This window comes from Dipodomys merriami, unplaced genomic scaffold (genome assembly GCF_024711535.1).
Source record: "Dipodomys merriami isolate MVZ:Mamm:240054 unplaced genomic scaffold, mDipMer1.0.p SCAF_627, whole genome shotgun sequence".
In the NCBI taxonomy this organism is placed as follows: Eukaryota; Metazoa; Chordata; class Mammalia; order Rodentia; family Heteromyidae; genus Dipodomys; species Dipodomys merriami.
In genome coordinates, this window is record NW_027206210.1 from 90,308 (window position 1) to 107,439 (window position 17,132).

Here is a 17,132-nt window from a genome sequence, read left to right on the forward strand (position 1 = left end):
TTCAACAAAGGCCTGGCACTCTAAGGTCTCAGAATCAGCTTGCCAATTAAGGCCCTGCCCTGTGTCCCTACCTGATTACAAAAATCTGTTGTTTTTATTTCCCTGATGCTGTATTGTTTTCCTGGCATGGCGTACAAATTCCCACCCTGGTTGCAGCAGTCTCCTTACACTCCACCTCAGAATGTGACTCTACCCCCAATTGCTGTAGTCCACCTAACACCTTCATAACACCTCTTGGAACAGACCCTACCCCGAATTCCCATAGTCTACATAATGTAGCCCATGTAACCCATGTGACTGCCCCCTAAAAGTTTTGTTTAAGTTCAGCCTACACCTGTTCATGGCTGCTACCTCCATTTTACTTGGAGTGGCCGGGAAGGTCTGACCCCCAATGCAGCCTTGAGCTGTATTGGTCACTCTTGCCTCTCATTTCTTACAGGCCCATGCTAGGTAAGTGCTCTACCACTGAAGCATATTCCCCACCATGCATCAAACATGTTTTTAAACATTTTATTTAAAAACAACAGGACAATCTGGGCACCAGTGGCTAACTTCGGTAATCTTGGCTCCTCAGGAGGCTGAGACAAGAGGATCATGGTTCTAAGCCAGCCTGGGCAGCAAAGTCCATGAGACTTATCTCCAATTCAAAAAGGCAGAAGTAGAGCTGTAGCTCAAATGGTAAAGTGCCAACCTTGAGTGAAAAAGCTAAGGGATAGTACCTAGGCCTTGCGTTCAAATAAAGCACAAAGAAAGAAAGAAAGAGACAAGAAGGAAGGAAGGAAGGAAGGAAGGAAGGAAGGAAGGAAGGAAGGAAGGAAGGAAGGAAGGAAGGAAGGAAGGAAGAAAGGAAGGAAGGAAGGAAGGGCAACGGCAGGATCTGAACTATTTTAGGCTTTCCCCCCTTTCCTTTTCCAGTGCTAGAAAATACTCTGTAATATTCACTATGGAAAGCTGAGCAGACATAAAAATACTCAGCCAGTGAGGTGATCAATGGAACCAAATTGAAGATAAATTTAGGTTCATGAATATAAAAATCAATTTTATAAAAAAAAATGGTTTTAACAAAAAATGATTGCTTATAGACATAGGAAGATGTCTTTCTCCCCAAAGGATTCACTCTTTACAAAGTCTGGCAGTATGATGACAGGTAGAGGAGTGTGGTTCCATGACAGTAGAGGAAATAATACTTTCATCAACTAGTTCTCCTCAGAGGGGGCATGGACACAGCTAACTCAGGCCAAAAATTATGAATAGCCCTGAATTCCCACGGGAAAAGAATGCAGTGCAAAAGAAAACTCATATGCTAGGCCTAGACTGACTTGAAGAAGAAAAGGAAGTCTTCTGCAATCTCCTAACAAGGAAAAGAAGAGAAGAAAAAGAAAGAAGAAAAATATTCAGGTATGGTAGCAGAAAAATATTCAGGTATGGTGGAACATACCCCTAATCCTAGCACTCAGGAGGCTGACACAGGAGGATCATAAGTTCAAAGCCAGTCTTGCTTACCTACTAAGGCCCTGTCTCCAAGAGAAACAGAATAACAACAGCAGCAACAAGAAGTTAGAAAAAGCAAATGGCAGGAAAATATAAAAGAGTAGCCAGGTGGCTCATGCCTGTAATCCTACTCAGGAGGCTGAGATCTGATCTTGGTTCAAGGCCAGCCAGGGTAGGAAAGTCCATGAGACTCTTATCTCCAATAAACCACTGAGAAAACTGGAAGTAGTGCTGTGGCTCAAGTGGTAGAGTGCTAGCCTTGAGCTGAAGAGTTGAGGGACAGCGCCCAGGCCCAGAGTTCAAGCCCCATGACCGGGGGAAAAAAAAGGGGGGGGGGCCTTAAGTGTCTTGTTTAACAAGATACCTACCACAGCACCTGGTAGAGAGCAAGTGTTTAATACATGTTGAAAAAATAGAGATAAAGAAGCAAATGAGTTTGGGTGGTGAGGCGGGGGGGGGGGGGGGGGGGAGGAAAGCAGGCAGGATATTCTTTTGCTTCCAGCTATGCTTCCTAACACAAATTCTTCATGACTGAAAAATGAATGTGAGCAAGGTGAGAAAAGGTAGTTGGCCCATTCAGAGTCTATGACATCTCTAGGGAAAAATCAAGAAAGAAGACACATGTTCTCCTCCTAAGTACCTTGTTACTTGCTTATTTTCTTTTTTCTTTGAATACTCTAGGCACTTGTGATATATATAACTCAATGGCAATGTGTGCTGAATGTGGAAGGAGGTCCTGGGTTCATTCCCCAGCACCAAAAAGTAATAATAATATTAATAATCAGCTAAGTTCTACTTCGCTATTTTAGAATCACATGCTAAGAACAAAAGAACAACTCCATTTAAGAATTTGATGGATACAAAAAAACAAAACCTGTGCCCTGTCTACCTGTCATTTTATAAACTCAACTAATATTTAATTTAAAAAATAAAATTGTCAAAAAAAACAACTGAGTTAGAAATAAAAACAGTATTGGAATGTTTTCTGCAGCTTTTATTACTCTGTAGAAGACGGTCTTTGCAAATTTAGTTCTTTTGGTTAAATGCTGACACAAGATCAAACTGCATTACAGTTTGAAAGCTCGGTTCATTCCCTTTCCACAGATTATTTTAGATCTTGGTCTAACACAACTATCCCTCTAGGACCAGTCTGATTGCCATAGTAATTGTTCAGTGACCACAGTTGTTGCAACTTTGACACAGGAATGACCACGGTCTTAGGTAAGCTTTCATTTCACCCAGAAATGAAGACGCATTCACAAAAATAGGACTAGACAGACACAAACAACCTTTTCAACACAATATCTGTTAGAGAAAGGAAATGGAGAGAAGAGCCCCGATTTTGATACTTCCTCAGGACTCAGACTGAAATACTCTCCTTTTTCCTACATCATTTCTCTTTCAACAATATGGAAAGTATAACTTCCACCTGCATTTTAATCAGACATGCCAGGGCTGGGAAGGTGCCTTGCATGCATGAGGCCTTGGGTTTGATTGCTCAGCACCACATAAGCAGAAGAAGCCAGAAGTGGCACTGTGGCTAAGTGGTAGAGCACAAGCCTTGAGCTGAAGAGCTGAGGGACAGTGCCCAGGCCCAGGGTTCAGGCCCCACGACTGACAAAAAAAAAAAAAAATCAGACATGCCTTCTTTTAAGTTAATTCTACTTATCAGAGTATATGTTAATAATCCATGGAATATTTCCCACAGTTCACATATTGATTAAATAACTCAATATTTTAGAAATAAGATTGACACATTAATTTTGTCTTAATAAAATGAGCTTCAGATTACTTTCATTTATTTACTTTCTTTTTTTCTTTTCTTTTTGTTTTCTTTTTGTGGAGGGGGGGGTTTGAACTCAGAATCTCTTCTTACTAGACAAGAACTCTTGCCACTTAAGCTCTGCCCACTAGGTTAAAGCTAGCTTTTAAATTAGCTAACATTGGGCTGGGAAGGTGGCTCAGTGGTAGAGCGCTTACCTTGCATGTATGAGGCCCTGGGTTCAATTCCTCAGCACCACATAAGCAAAAAGAAAAAAGCTGGAAGTGGCACTGTGGCTCAAATGGTAGAGTGCTAGCCTTGAGCTGAAGAGCTGAGGGACAGCGCCCAGGCCCAGAGTTCAGGCCCACGACTGGACTAAAAAAAAAAAAAAAAAATTAGCTAACATTACATTCTAAAAGAGAGCCAGTGTATTAATTTTAAATTTTGTTTTAGTAGTTTGTTTATACAAATGTAAGTTCTTATCTAGAGCTTATCAATCAACGCTAATTCTTTCCCTTTCCTCAATAAATGTTAGTATACAACCAGAGTTGTATACTTTCTGAAAGAATAAATTTTACAGTATATAAATTATATCTCAAATGTAAAAATATTTCTAAATACAATGTCAAAGACTATTTCCTGGGATAAAGAAGGGCATTTCATAAAAATAAAGTGGCCAATTCACTAGATGATATAAAACTCCTAAACGTTTATGAACCTAGTAACTTAAATTTCAATACAGATGAAGGAAAACTTGATTGAACTATAAGTAGATAAGACCACAATTATAGTCAGAGATTTCAATATTTTCTATTAAAACTGATAGAATAAGTCAGGTATGGTGGTACATGCCTGTAATTCCAGAACTTGGAGGCAGAGGCAGAACAATGGTGAATTTAAGGACACTCTGGGCTACAAAGCAAGTTCAAGAGCAACTGTAAACTACACACCAAGTATTCCTGAAGGTTTCATGAGAGCATGAATCTCATAATGAGGCTCCACCCTCACCCTGATTTCCTCCAAAGAGTTCATGTTCTAATACCATTTTATTAGGAGTTAGACTTTCAGCATATGAACTTAGAAGGATACAAACATACAGTTTACAACATTATGCAATTATTTCCCCCTCTTTTTCCTCTCCTCTCCCCCTCCTCCTTCTCCTTCTCTTCTTCTTCTCTTCCTCCTTCTCCTTCCCCTTCCCCTCCTTCTCCTTCTCTTCTCCTTCTTCCCCTTCCCCTCCTCCTTCTCCTTCTTCTCCTTCTTCTCCTTCTCCTTCTTCTGCTTCTCCTCTTTGTCCTCCTCCTTCTCCTCTTTGTCCTCCTCCTCTTCCTTCTCCTCCTCCCCTTCCTCCTCCTCCTTTCTCTTCTTCCTTTTATTCCTTCTTCTCCTCTTCCTTTTCCTTCTCCTCCGGTGCTCAGAATTAAACCCAGGGCTTTGCATATGCTAGACTCAGCTCCAACACTAGTTACTAGTTTGTTTTATTTTATTATTTAATTTTCTTGGGAAAACATCTCGTCGGATAGCCCAGGATGGTCTAGAACCTTTTATACTTGTTATGTATGTAGCCCAGATTGGTCTGAAAATCATGACCTCCCCTCAGTCTCTTAGATGCTAGAATTGCAGATGTTAATGTCTATGGCCAGATTTTATTTTTCTAACCTAGATGTAAACTTTAGATTGCACATTGTAAAATGCTATGTGTACATTTAGGTGCACACATTTTAACTGTCCTATTTTGGTAAATAAATATTCCCATATATTGAATATCCAAACATTTCTACTTCTTGCCTCTCCTTTTTCAGTCATTTTCCCATTATATCCCAGGAAGCCATGATTCTTCATTCTTCCCTACACATTTATGTAAAGTAAAATCTCCTGTAAGTGCTCTCCTGTCCAGCTGCTTTCGCTCAGCATAAAGCTCTCCTTACCATTCTAACAATAGTCAACACCTTTTTAATGATGAGTAGCCTTCCTTCTACCCTATCACTAAAACAGTTTGTTTATCCATTCTCTTGTTAACAGGCTTTAGATTATTCCCTCTTTTGTGGGCTACCATGAATAAAGCTGTAATGAAATTCTTGCCAAAATGAAAACATGAAACCAGGCAGGAGTGTGGCTCAAGTGGTAGAAAGCAACAGGATCTCATTCAAACCCTCAAGTCAACACCAGTGAGAATGCTCTTGATAGTTTGAGGGTTACAGTCAATATCTTGTTGGATCTAATTAATCACCATTGCCTTGGTTTTATTTTGTAATGTGCAGAGGAAGAGCACTTGTTAGATCATTTTTTATCTTGAAATGTGACTAAGAAAGAAGAATCTTAGTAGGAAGGGAGAAAGTACTCTCTCAGTACTATCTTCAAAGTTTCCTTACAGGAATCTTTTCAAGCTCAATGTTTGTGTTGTGTGTTTTTTAAAGTTTATTGCATATGCTAATTGATAAATTCATTCATAAATTCATTTAACCCAAAAAGTGCTCACTGCAATAAGCTAATAGTAAGAAGGAAGCAAGCAAGAGAATGAAGAATCCCAGACATCACTCTGTATCGTGAATTTCCACTTTTGACTTTTAGGCTGCATGTGCCCCAGTCATACTTACTTCCATTTAATTAGCCAAAGCAAAAGAAAGCACAAGCTAAATACTTGTCTTTGGTTTTGGAGAAAATGGCAAGACTAAGCCAAGTCTCCCTCTCCATTACAGTCTGGTACCAGTTCTTTCTGCTAGTCAAGGCTTCCAGCATGAACATCCTGTTTAGTCCTGGAAGGGAGGCAGGTTGCATTCTTGAGGGAGACGCAAACGAAATCAGTCTACCGGCAGTTGTCTTAGCATCGCCCCCGTGGAGACGCTTTGTAAGTCAACAATTGCCTCCTTCAAATCCGTGCAGTCACTACGGGTAACAATCTGCTTCACTACTTTCTCAGGTAAAGTTTCCTTCAATTATCCGCAGACCTCCAAGTGCATCCTGCCTTTCATAAGGTCAAAAGACTTCCCCTATCCTTAAAAGACCTCTAGGCTGTCCTGACTCCATTCTTCGCTTGGAGATGTCACACACTGCTTTAAAAATGCATTTGAAAAAAAAATGCATTTGAGGTGTAGCTCAGTGGGTGCTTCCACAACACAGCAAAACAAACCAACAAACAAAAAACATGCATTTTAACACCCAGTATGATGTCCTTCCTCTATTCCTTTGTAACAAAATACTATTCATGTACATCTTTTGTCAGTCATTTTGGGTTTGCTAGAACACAGGATGTGTGGTATTGTTGGTGTAAAACACACAACTCAGGGACAGCCTAAAGAGAGCCGCGGACCAGAAGCCAGATGTCCTGCAAGTTTAGACACCAAGAAAATATAGCAGCCCAGAGAACAAGTATGAGCCTGTGCAGAAGGAAGGAGACCAGGCTGTATGCTCACATTGCAGCCTTATTCAGGAAGCTAAGATATGAGGATCTTGGTTTGAATTCAATGGAGGCAGATTTATCTACGAGATTCATATCTTCAATTAACAAGCAAAATCCAAAAGTGGTGTGCCAGCCGTGAGTGGAAAAAAAAGCCCAGTAAGATCCAAAGGCACTGAGTTCAAGCCCCAGTATGAGTGTACCCATAATCCAGCAACAATATATTATGTATATATGGAACACATTTTAGATATAGAGATAGAAACAGTGTTGGCTAGTTGTCGCTGGCTCATGCCTGTGATCCTGGCTACTCAGGAGACTGAAATCTGACAGTTCAAAGCCAGACCAGGCAAGGAAAGCCCATAAGATTCTTTTTTTTGGGGGAGGGGGGGTCCGGTCGTGGGGCCTGAACTCTGGGCCTGGGCGCTGTCCCTCAGCTCTTCAGCTCAAGGCTAGTGCTCTACCACTTGAGCCACAGCACCACTTCCGACTTTTTTCTTTTTGCTTATGTGGTGCTGGGGAATCGAACCCAAGGCCTCATGCATGCAAGGCAAGCACTTACCACTGAACCACCTTCCCAGCCCTGCCCATAAGATTCTTATCTCCAATAAACTACTCAGAAAAAGCTGAAAGTGTCTCAAGTAGTGGAGCATTAGCCTTGAGCAAAATGAAGTTTAGGGACAGCACCTAAGCCCAGAGTTCAAGCCCAGGACCAGCAAAAATAAAGAAAGAAAGGAAGAAAGAGAGAGAAAGAAGGAAGGAAGGAAAGGAAGAAGGAAGGAAGGAAGGGAAGAAAGAAAGAAAGGAAGGAAGGAAGGAAGGAAGAAAGGAAGGAAGGAAGGAAGGAAGGAAGGAAGGAAGGAAGGAAGGAAGGAAGGAAGGAAGGAAGAAAGAGAGAGGGAGGGAGGGAGGGAGGGAGGGAGGAAAGAAGGAAGGAAGAAAGGAAGGAAGCAAAAAAAGGAAGGAAAGAAAAAAGGAAGGAAAAGAAAGAAAGAAAGAAAGAGAAAGAAAAGAGAACAAGAGAAAGAGAAAGAGCAAGCAAGCCAGAAAAGAAAGAAAGAGAGAGAGAGAGAGAGAGAGAGAAAAAGAAAGAGAGAGAGAGAGAGAGAGAGAGAGAGAGAGAGAGAGAGAGAGAGAGAGAGAGAAGGAATGTTGGTTAAACCTGTTCTGCTCTTCCCTGTTCTGATGATGCTGGTCTGCTTGAGATTATCATGAAAGGTTATAATGTTATTTTGAAATGTTCATAACATTTTTAGAATTCTGTTTGTATTGGCCATTGCAGACTAAAACATGTTCCTTTGATGGCCCTTAAGAATGAGAAAGTATCATTATTTGACCATTTCTTGGCTGGCTCTTACCTTGGAGAGCAGTCTCTAAAAACAAAAAAAAGTAGATCAAACAGGAATTAATCAAACCAGAACTAATTAGGGGTCAAAGTTAGATAGAAGGATAGAAGTATTAGGATTGATATTCTTCTTATGGCTATCTATATCATATCTCATTAATTTTATAATACCTCATAATCATGTTGGAGAAGAGAACTCAGACATGGTACTACAAAGAAAAAGGGAAGAGGGGCTGGGAAGGTGGCTCAGTGGTAGAGTGCTTGCCTCACATGCATGAGGCTCTGGGTTCGATTCCTCAGCACCACATAAGCAGAAAAAGCTGGAAGTGATACTGTGACTTAAGTGGTAGAGTGCTGGCCTTGAGCTGAAGAGCTAAGGGACAGTGCCCAGGCTCAGAGTCCAGAGTTCAAGCCCCATGACCAGAGAGAGAGAGAGAGAGAGAGAGAGAGAGAGAGAGAGAGAGAGAGAGAGAGAAAAGGGGAAGAAAAGAGGCCTGGAGGTGTGGCTCAGTTGGTAGCATACCTGGCTCTTAAGCATGAGCATCCCCCCTCACCCTGAAAAATGAGGGCAAAAGCCCAAAGCATTTAACAAGTTTATTATTTACAAGGATCAAAAATTATTATCAGGCTGGAAGCATTGCTCAAGTGGTAGAGTGCAGGCCTAGCAAGTACAAAGCTCTGAATTCAAACCCTAGTATGAGGGGAAAAGATTACCAAAGCTCTTAGAGAAATATATTTAAAGTTATAAAAAAAATTTATAAAATTAGATTCATTGATCTAATTGTTCTATGTTATAGCTGGCCATATGTACTCCCATTTGTATTTTACTAGACATAGGACTTTTTGTTTTCTTCTTCAAGGCTAGCTCTCTACCAGTTTGAACCATAGTACCACTTCAGGTTTTCTGGTAGTTAGGGATAAGAGTCTCAGGGCCTTTCCTGTCCAGGCTGGTTTTGAACTGCAATCCTCAGATCTCAGCCTCCTGATTAGCTAGGGTTACAGCCATGCAAGACTTTTTTAGTAACACATCTTTAAGAAAATTTTCCCATTCTCAGAAGATTAGTCTGTTCTCAGCATCATTTGATACTAGAAATGGTGAAATTTTAGTTTTTGCAGATGTGGTGGCACTCACCTGTAATCACAACACTTGGGAGGCCTAAGCAGGAGCTGATCACAAGTTCCAGGCCAGCCTCAGCCACATGGGGAAGCCCTGTCTCAAAAAAAGTCAGAATTGCTTAAAATTAAGATACTACTCCTTTAGGTAGTCATTTCAAGTGTTTAAATATCCTAGACTACATAAACTGGGGCCTTGGGGAGTCTGATGGATATAGCAAAAGTTTCACAAAAATGTGCTTTATCATTCTTCAATATTTTTGTCAGACTATAACATACAGTGGTGGCAATTAGAATAAAATATATCAATTTTGCACTTTAGCTTTCTAAGATTTTTTTTTGTTGGTCGTGGGGCTTGAACTCTGGGCCTGGGCATTGTCCCTCAGCTCTTCAGCTCAAGGCGAGCGCTCTACCACTTGAGCTACAGTGCCACTTCCGGTTTTCTGGTGGTTTATTGGGGATAGGAGTCGCACGGTCTCTCTTGCCCGGGCTGGTTTTGAACCGCGATCCTCAGATCTCAGCCTCCTGAGTAGCTAGGATTACAGGCATGAGCCACCAGCACCGGGCTCTAAGATTTTTTTTTTGAGACTTGCTAGTTAGCCCAGGTTAGCCTTGAACTCACAATAAAGAAACCTTTCTTGAATACCTTCAACTTTACTCTAAATATTTTATATTTTGACTATAGTAGACATTCAGTACATCCTGAAGTTACTGGAAATGCTAGCATTTAATTTGGTGTTAGTTTTTGCTCTTTACTTCCAGATTTTAATCTTAAAATGAAGAGACTTGGCTTAAATGTCAGTCTCTTTTAATCGTTTCTCCCCTTTCCTTCAATCCTGCATGGCTGAATGAAATCTCTTTTCTCATCTCCTCCCAGGAGTACTTTATTGGTATTTCTTATGCCTCATAACAAATTCTACTTTACCACATAGCATTTTAGAGGTGGGGGTTTAACACACATGGTAAGTTACTTACCTAGAATATACAAGGCTCTGGGTTCAATCCCTTGTATCATATGAAAAATTATTTGACTGATAATATAGAATTTTATGCATCTTAACTCTGGTTTTACTCTGCAAGTTAATTAGGTTAAAATCTGTCACTAAGACACTTAGTAAAGCTTCAATAAATGCTTCCTAAAGGTTACCAATAAATATTAGGAATAAAATATAGTATTTTTAGCAAAATTATCTATTGTAAGGTATATAATACAATGATTTGTACATATACACAAGTTATTATTACAACCAAGCTGATAAACATACATTTCACATCGTTAAATCTATTTTTCTTTCTTTTCCTTTCTTTTGTTTTTTTCAGTTGTAACCAAGGAGGTGTTTTCAAATGGAAGAATATCAAAGAAAACAATACACTCTTGAAAAGTGTTAGAATGTTGAATAATAGGAATACCCAGTCATTAGCATATGGTAATTCATAAGATATTGAAGTGTCATTTGATGCAATAAGTTTACCAACTGTTCTAATGAAGAGTCTCTTGCTGTTAGTGAAAGACTGAAGTGCCACTGTAAGACTCCATCTAAGAATGACTAAGCCTTTGCATTTGTAACAAAGCCCAAACTTCTTTCTACAGTCTATAAAAACCTGGAACATTTAGTTCCATCAACCACTCCAGCCAAATTCCCTGTCCCTCTCTTCTTCACTAACAAAACTCCTGTTTGACTAAGCCAGCCCTATTATAGTTCCTGACTTTTGTTGTTATTGATTTGTTTTACTTTAGTTTTTTGAGACAAGGTCTCACTCTAGAACTCAGGTTGGCCTGAAACTTACTATGCAGCCCAGGCTGGCCTCAAATTCATGATTTTCTTACCTTAGACTCCCATTGGCAGGGATTACTGCCATGAACCACCACACCGGACATCTCAGAGCTTTTGTACCATCCATTCTACCCTCAGGGATAGGATTCCTCACCTCTCCCCTTCCTCATGCCCTCCCCCAGCCCTTCTACAACCAACTTTCCTAAGCCCTTAGAAAAGCTTACTCCTCTTCTTCAGATCTTAGCTTAGATGACCCACCAGGCAACTCTACCTTAAAATATGTTAACTTATGCTTCTTCAAGCGTTACCTTCTATCATAATCCTCTTACCTTATAACAACTTTACTAAAAAAAAAATTATCTACTTACTATCTGCTCTATTAGACCCTATAATCATGACAGCAGGGATCACCTCAATTCCTGAAAAATAGCAGATTCTCAATTCATTGATTTAAAAGAATGAATGAAAAATGCTAAACGCATGGATTTCGAAGTATAATGTACAAATTCACTTCAGTGTCATGTAAGCTTTAACTTCAAGTAGGGTAATGCTTGGAACATTGGACTGAGATTCAAATTTCAGTTTAATCCCTTGCTTACAAAGTAACCTGGAGCTTTACTTAAGCCCTCTAAATTTCAAAAGGGGGCTAAAAACAGTATTTCCTGTAGTTTAAGAAATCTCAGTACTCCCCACTTCCCTGTGCCCCCACACACACACACACTGAGCTAAGAAGAATTCAATGCAGGGTTGGTATTGTTATTCATGTGAGAATTCATTCCTTTGGTCTCCCACTGGTTGTTTGTTCTTCCTTTCCAAGCATCAATTGCTTCACTTAAAACAACAAGTTTAAGTTAATGAGGTTTTAAAAAGTGATCTGGACTCTGTTTTTTCTATACAACACTGTGTATGTAACCTTTCATACCTATATGAATACGGGTCTATCCGTTTGGGAAATCTGTAAGAAAGACTTTGTCTAGCTCCAGTGACTAGGGATTCAAGAATAAGGGCTGTACATGTGAACAAGATGGACAAAAATCTCTGCCTTCCTAGAGTTGATATTTGTTATATAAAAGGAAAGAAGAAGAAGAAGAAGAAGAAGAGGAGGAGGAGGAGGAGGAGGAGGAGGAGGAAGAGGAGGAGGAGGAGGAGGAGGAGGAGGAGGAGGAGGAGGAGGAGGAGGAGGAGGAAGAGGAGGAGGAGGAGGAGGAGGAGGAGGAGGAAGAAGAGGAAGAAGAAGAAGAAGAAGAGGAAAAAGAAGAGAAGAAGAGGAAGCATAATTATGCCCATCACAGAGCTTGAACTAAGGGCCTGGAGTAGTCCTTGAGCTTTTTTGGTCAAGGCTAGCATTCTGCCACTTGAGTCACACCTTCACCTCCACTCTGGGCTGCTTTTTTTTTTTTTAGATTTTTGGTGATAAGAGTCTTACTGACTTTTCCTGCCAACCTAGCTTCAACTCCTGATCTTCAGATCTGTCTCCAGAGTAGCTAGGATTACAGGCTTGAGCCATTTGTACCTGGCTATAAATTTTTTAAGCCAGGCATGGTAGTGTGTTCTGTAATTCCAGGTTGAGGTAGTATGACTCTCTTAAACAAACAACAATAAAAAAAATTTTAAGGTGAATTTCTTAGAAAAAGAACTTCTTGCCGGGCACTGGTAACTCATGCCTATAATCTTAATTGCTAAGGGGACTGAGATCTAAGGATCACAGTTTGAAGCCAGCCCCTGCAGAATAGTCCCGGTGAGACTCTGATCAATTAACCATTTGAAAACCAGATGGGAGCTGTGGCTAAAAGTGGTAGAGTGCTAGCCTTGAGCAAAAGAGCTCAAGGACAGCACAAAGGCTCTGAGTTCAAACCCCATAACTACAATAAAATAAAATAAAAAGAATTTCTTTTAAACAGTCACATACCATTTAAAGCAAAACTATTTACAAATATTAAATATATTTTAACATTTGGTAAATATATTATTCATAAGGTGGATGAAGAGCATTCTAAAGATTAATTTATCATATATAGTAAGTTTATCTATAATAAAAGACCATCTCTCCCACAGGTTTAAGATATACCCAGTAAGAATCTGATAGCCATATTCGAGTTAGAGCTGTTTCATTCCTTCCCAGGTTATTTATTCTATGAGATACTTTCTAGCTGCAACTTCCTCTGCTCCTGAAACTACCATGGAGAAAAATACCATCTTTCCAGGCAAAACTATGGAGACAGAAAAAAGATCAGTGACTACCCTGTTTGGAGGAAGAGAGATAAATAGGTGGAGTGAAAACTACTCTGGAGAATTCTGCAGTGGTGGATATGTGTCACTATACATTTGTCCAAACCCATGGAATGTACAACACCAAGAGTTAACCCTGCACAATCTAAGGACTTGGGGTCACAATTGATGTGTCAGTGTAGGTATATCAGTTGCAACAAATGTCCACTCTGCTATTGCATGTTGCTAATTGGGGAGGCAATGTTTAGGCAGGGCAGAAATTATATAGGGTATCTCTGTAAAACAGCTCTTTAAAAAAAAGAGAGCTTTCTAATCATCTTTCTAACAATTATCTATTTTTTAGCCTATAAAATCCTCAGGTCTAAATATAATATAGGGAGGAAAGAAATACTTAGTTAAGAATGTGAAAGGCAATGTAATGGAAGGAGGAAGGTTTTACTTTAGAATTCCTGGAAGTCAGCAGGAATATTCACGTTCAATTCTCTTATTTTGTCAAATTGTTGATTGCAACTCATTAGTGAGCCATGAAATCAATTTTGTGGGTCATGACTAGCATTTTTTTTTCTAACTAGAATAGAAAAAAATAGGGATGTAGCTCAGTGTGAGAGTGCTCCTGGCATATTCAAAGTCCTGGGTTCTGTCCCCAACAGAAACAATTACAATTATTTTTATTAAGGCAAAGTAAAGAAAAAAATCATAGTACTATTTTACTCTATAAGACTTGTGTTTCATGTATATGTTATTACAGGTAATTTATATTGTGGATCACAATATAGTATGTATTATTTATCTGAGTCACGGTCAATTTATAAATACTACAAAAATTTCAAGGGGCATCATATAGTACAGGTACAAAAATAGGAGAATTTGCTGAGTTTTATTAATTGAAGAAAATTCAATATAAAAACTTTTCCAAAATAGTAATCAGCTTAATTTTTGTTTTAACTATTTGAAAAGAGAGTAAGAAACATTATAACCACATACATAACTTTTAATGCAGAACACTGATACTCACTTAAAACAAACTTCTTTTGCCTTGATTCTAAGATATAAAACATTCTGTTCAGAAATAACACTAGAGATACCTTAAGTTTATTTTCAAGTTTAATTCATAAAATACCATAGCTAGGCACTGGTAGCTCCCACCTATAATCCTAGCTACTCAAGAGGCTGAGATCTGAGGATCACAGTTCAAAGCCAGCCAGTGCTTGGAAATCCAGGAGACTCATCTCCAGTCTCCACCAAAATGTCTAAAGTAGAGCTATGGCTAAAGTAGTAGAGTGTTAACCTTGAACACAAAAGCTTCAGAAATAGCAATCCGTCCCTGAGTTCATGCGCTAGGACCAGCTCCAAATAAATAATGAAATGAAATGCTGTAAGTTCCATTAAAGTTGACTAATTCAAGATTCTCTAAGATTCTCCAAAATCCTGTCACTTTTATGAGAGAGTAGACCATCCTTCCTTTGTAACATAACGTGTGACTATGCAGGTCCATAAATGACCAGCCTTAGGAAACACCAAATTAAACCAAACAAAAATGTTCCCAAATGTAAACTTGTTCAACCACTTTGGAAAGCAGTATGGAGGTTCCTCAAAAGACTTCACATAGAACTCCCCTATGACTCAGCAATCCCACTTTTGGGCATTTACCCAAATGTTTACAAACAAGTCCACACTAAAGCTACCAGCACAACTATGTTTATTGCAGCATTATTTACCATAGCTAAGATATGGAACCAACCCAGATGCCCCTCAGTAGATGAATGGATCAAGAAAATGTGGTATATATACACAATGGAATTCTATGCCTCCATCAGAAAGAATGACATTGCCCCATTTGTTAGGAAATGGAAAGACTTGGAAAAAATTATATTAAGTGAAGTAAGCCAGGCCCAAAGAAACATAGGTCCCATGGTTTCCCTTATTTGTAATATCTAGTATATGTATGAGTCAAGCGGAAAAGGTCAGATAATGTGATGTCAGGAAAATGAACACTTAGATATGTATTTTAATGTTTTTTTCTTTCATGCATGTGTTTCTAACGCATTTATAAGATTATCTCTTGGTTGCTTTGTATGTCCCTCCCCCACAGTATAACCCCTGCTTTCACTATATTTGATGTCAGTATAACTTGTGGAGGAGATGGGGAAAAACCAGTTGTTTAAGGATACAGGTGGACCTGTTGCAACAATGAGAAGTACAAGTTGTCATATCCAAAACGAGCTTTACAACGTCCGTGGGGGGGGGCGGGGGGGGGGGGAAGGGGGAGGATGGGGATTGGGGGGGAGGGAGGAGGCTGGGAAGGGATGTGAAGGGTAAACAAAGGAGGAGGCTGCAATGCTTGGTAAGAAATGTACGCATTATCCTGCCCATGTAATTGACTCCTCTGTACAGTATGTTCACAAATAAAATTAAATTAAATTTTAAAAAATGTTCCCAAGTTTGCAATCAGTAAACTCAGATTTCCCAACCGCAGGTGTCTTAATTCTGGGCTGAAACTTATCTGTAGTACCTTATAAACAACTACTTGAAATAAGAGCCCTTTTATCAGGAAAGACATTTTGGTTGGTTATTAATTCAAATCCTTTGTGTGTTATTTATTTACATGGTTTAAAAAGCAATTAAGACATTTAGGGAGCACATTAAACCACAGATTAATGTGGATTTTTCTTTTGGACTATCCATTATTCAAAGGTTTACCCCTACCCTTTTCCACCCAAGGAGATAAATGTTTCAGTACAAGAGAGGCATATTTCCTTTCTGTCTGGTTTCTTAGAATTAATTTAAACATGCTTACTGAAATTTTTGTCATATAATATTTTAGCAAGACTCCTTAAATATATACTGCACACAGACTGTAAATATTGTAAGACAAGAATGCTACCAAGTTTTCTTCCTTAGGCAAACAATATCACAGTCAAAAATGCCTATACAAACAATTCCAGTGATAAGTAAATTCCATTAACATAATAAAAGGGTAAGTATTCTGTCTTCCTCTAAGTCTTTTTAAATAAATTAGAATGAATATTCAAAAACTCTAAATGCTCTGGCTCATCCAGGCTGTTTGTGAGTTAGCCCCAGCATTCTACAATAAGACGTCTTATCACTTCCTTCTAAAGAAAGGCCTAGCCACTTTCTCTTGTTAAACACTCTAGTTGGGTTACAAAGAAAAGATTTTCCTCTTTAAGCCACTGCAATTAAAACAAAATTGAATTCCTAAGAATTCTCAATGAATTAAAGACTGAAAGACCACCAGAGGTGGCTGTTTTTGAGATCATACGAGTCAAAACTAAATATGAGACTTTGCTCAAGTAGTAGAATACTTTCCTACCAAAACCAAAACTCTGAGTGTTTTAACTCCTTATACTAAAAGAAAAACAAAACAAAACAAAAACACCAAGAATATGACTTCTTTTAAATTACATACTCAAGCAGAAAGTCATCTAAATCAATACACAAAGATTCATTCCCTTAGGACTTTTGGTCATGACTTAGGAGAAACAGTTTACCAAAAACAAAAAAGAGTCAGGCACCCCTGGTTCACACCTGTAATCCTAGCTACTCAGGAGGCTGAGATATGAGGATCACAGTTCAAAGCCCAAAGCCAGCCTAAGCAAAAAAAAAAAAAAAAAAGTCCTCATGAGTCTCTTATCTCCAATTAACCACTCAAAAACCAGTAATGGCACGGTGACTCAAGTGGTAGAGTGCTAGCATTGAGCAAAAAGAGGCTCAGGGACAGTGCCCAGGCCCTCAGTTCAAGCCCCACAACTGACCAAATAAATAGGATAAATATCAGAAGTGGCTGTCATTCCCTGTTAGCAGCTTATTTTTTTTTGGGGGGGGGTGGGAGGGGTCCGGTTGTGGGGCCTGAACTCTGGGCCTGGGCACTGTCCCTCAGCTCTTCAGCTCAAGGCTAGTGCTCTACCACTTGAGCCACTTCCGGCTTTTTTCTTTTTTCTTATGTGGTGCTGAGGAATCAACCCCAGAGCCTCATGCATGCAAGGCAAGCGCTCTACCACT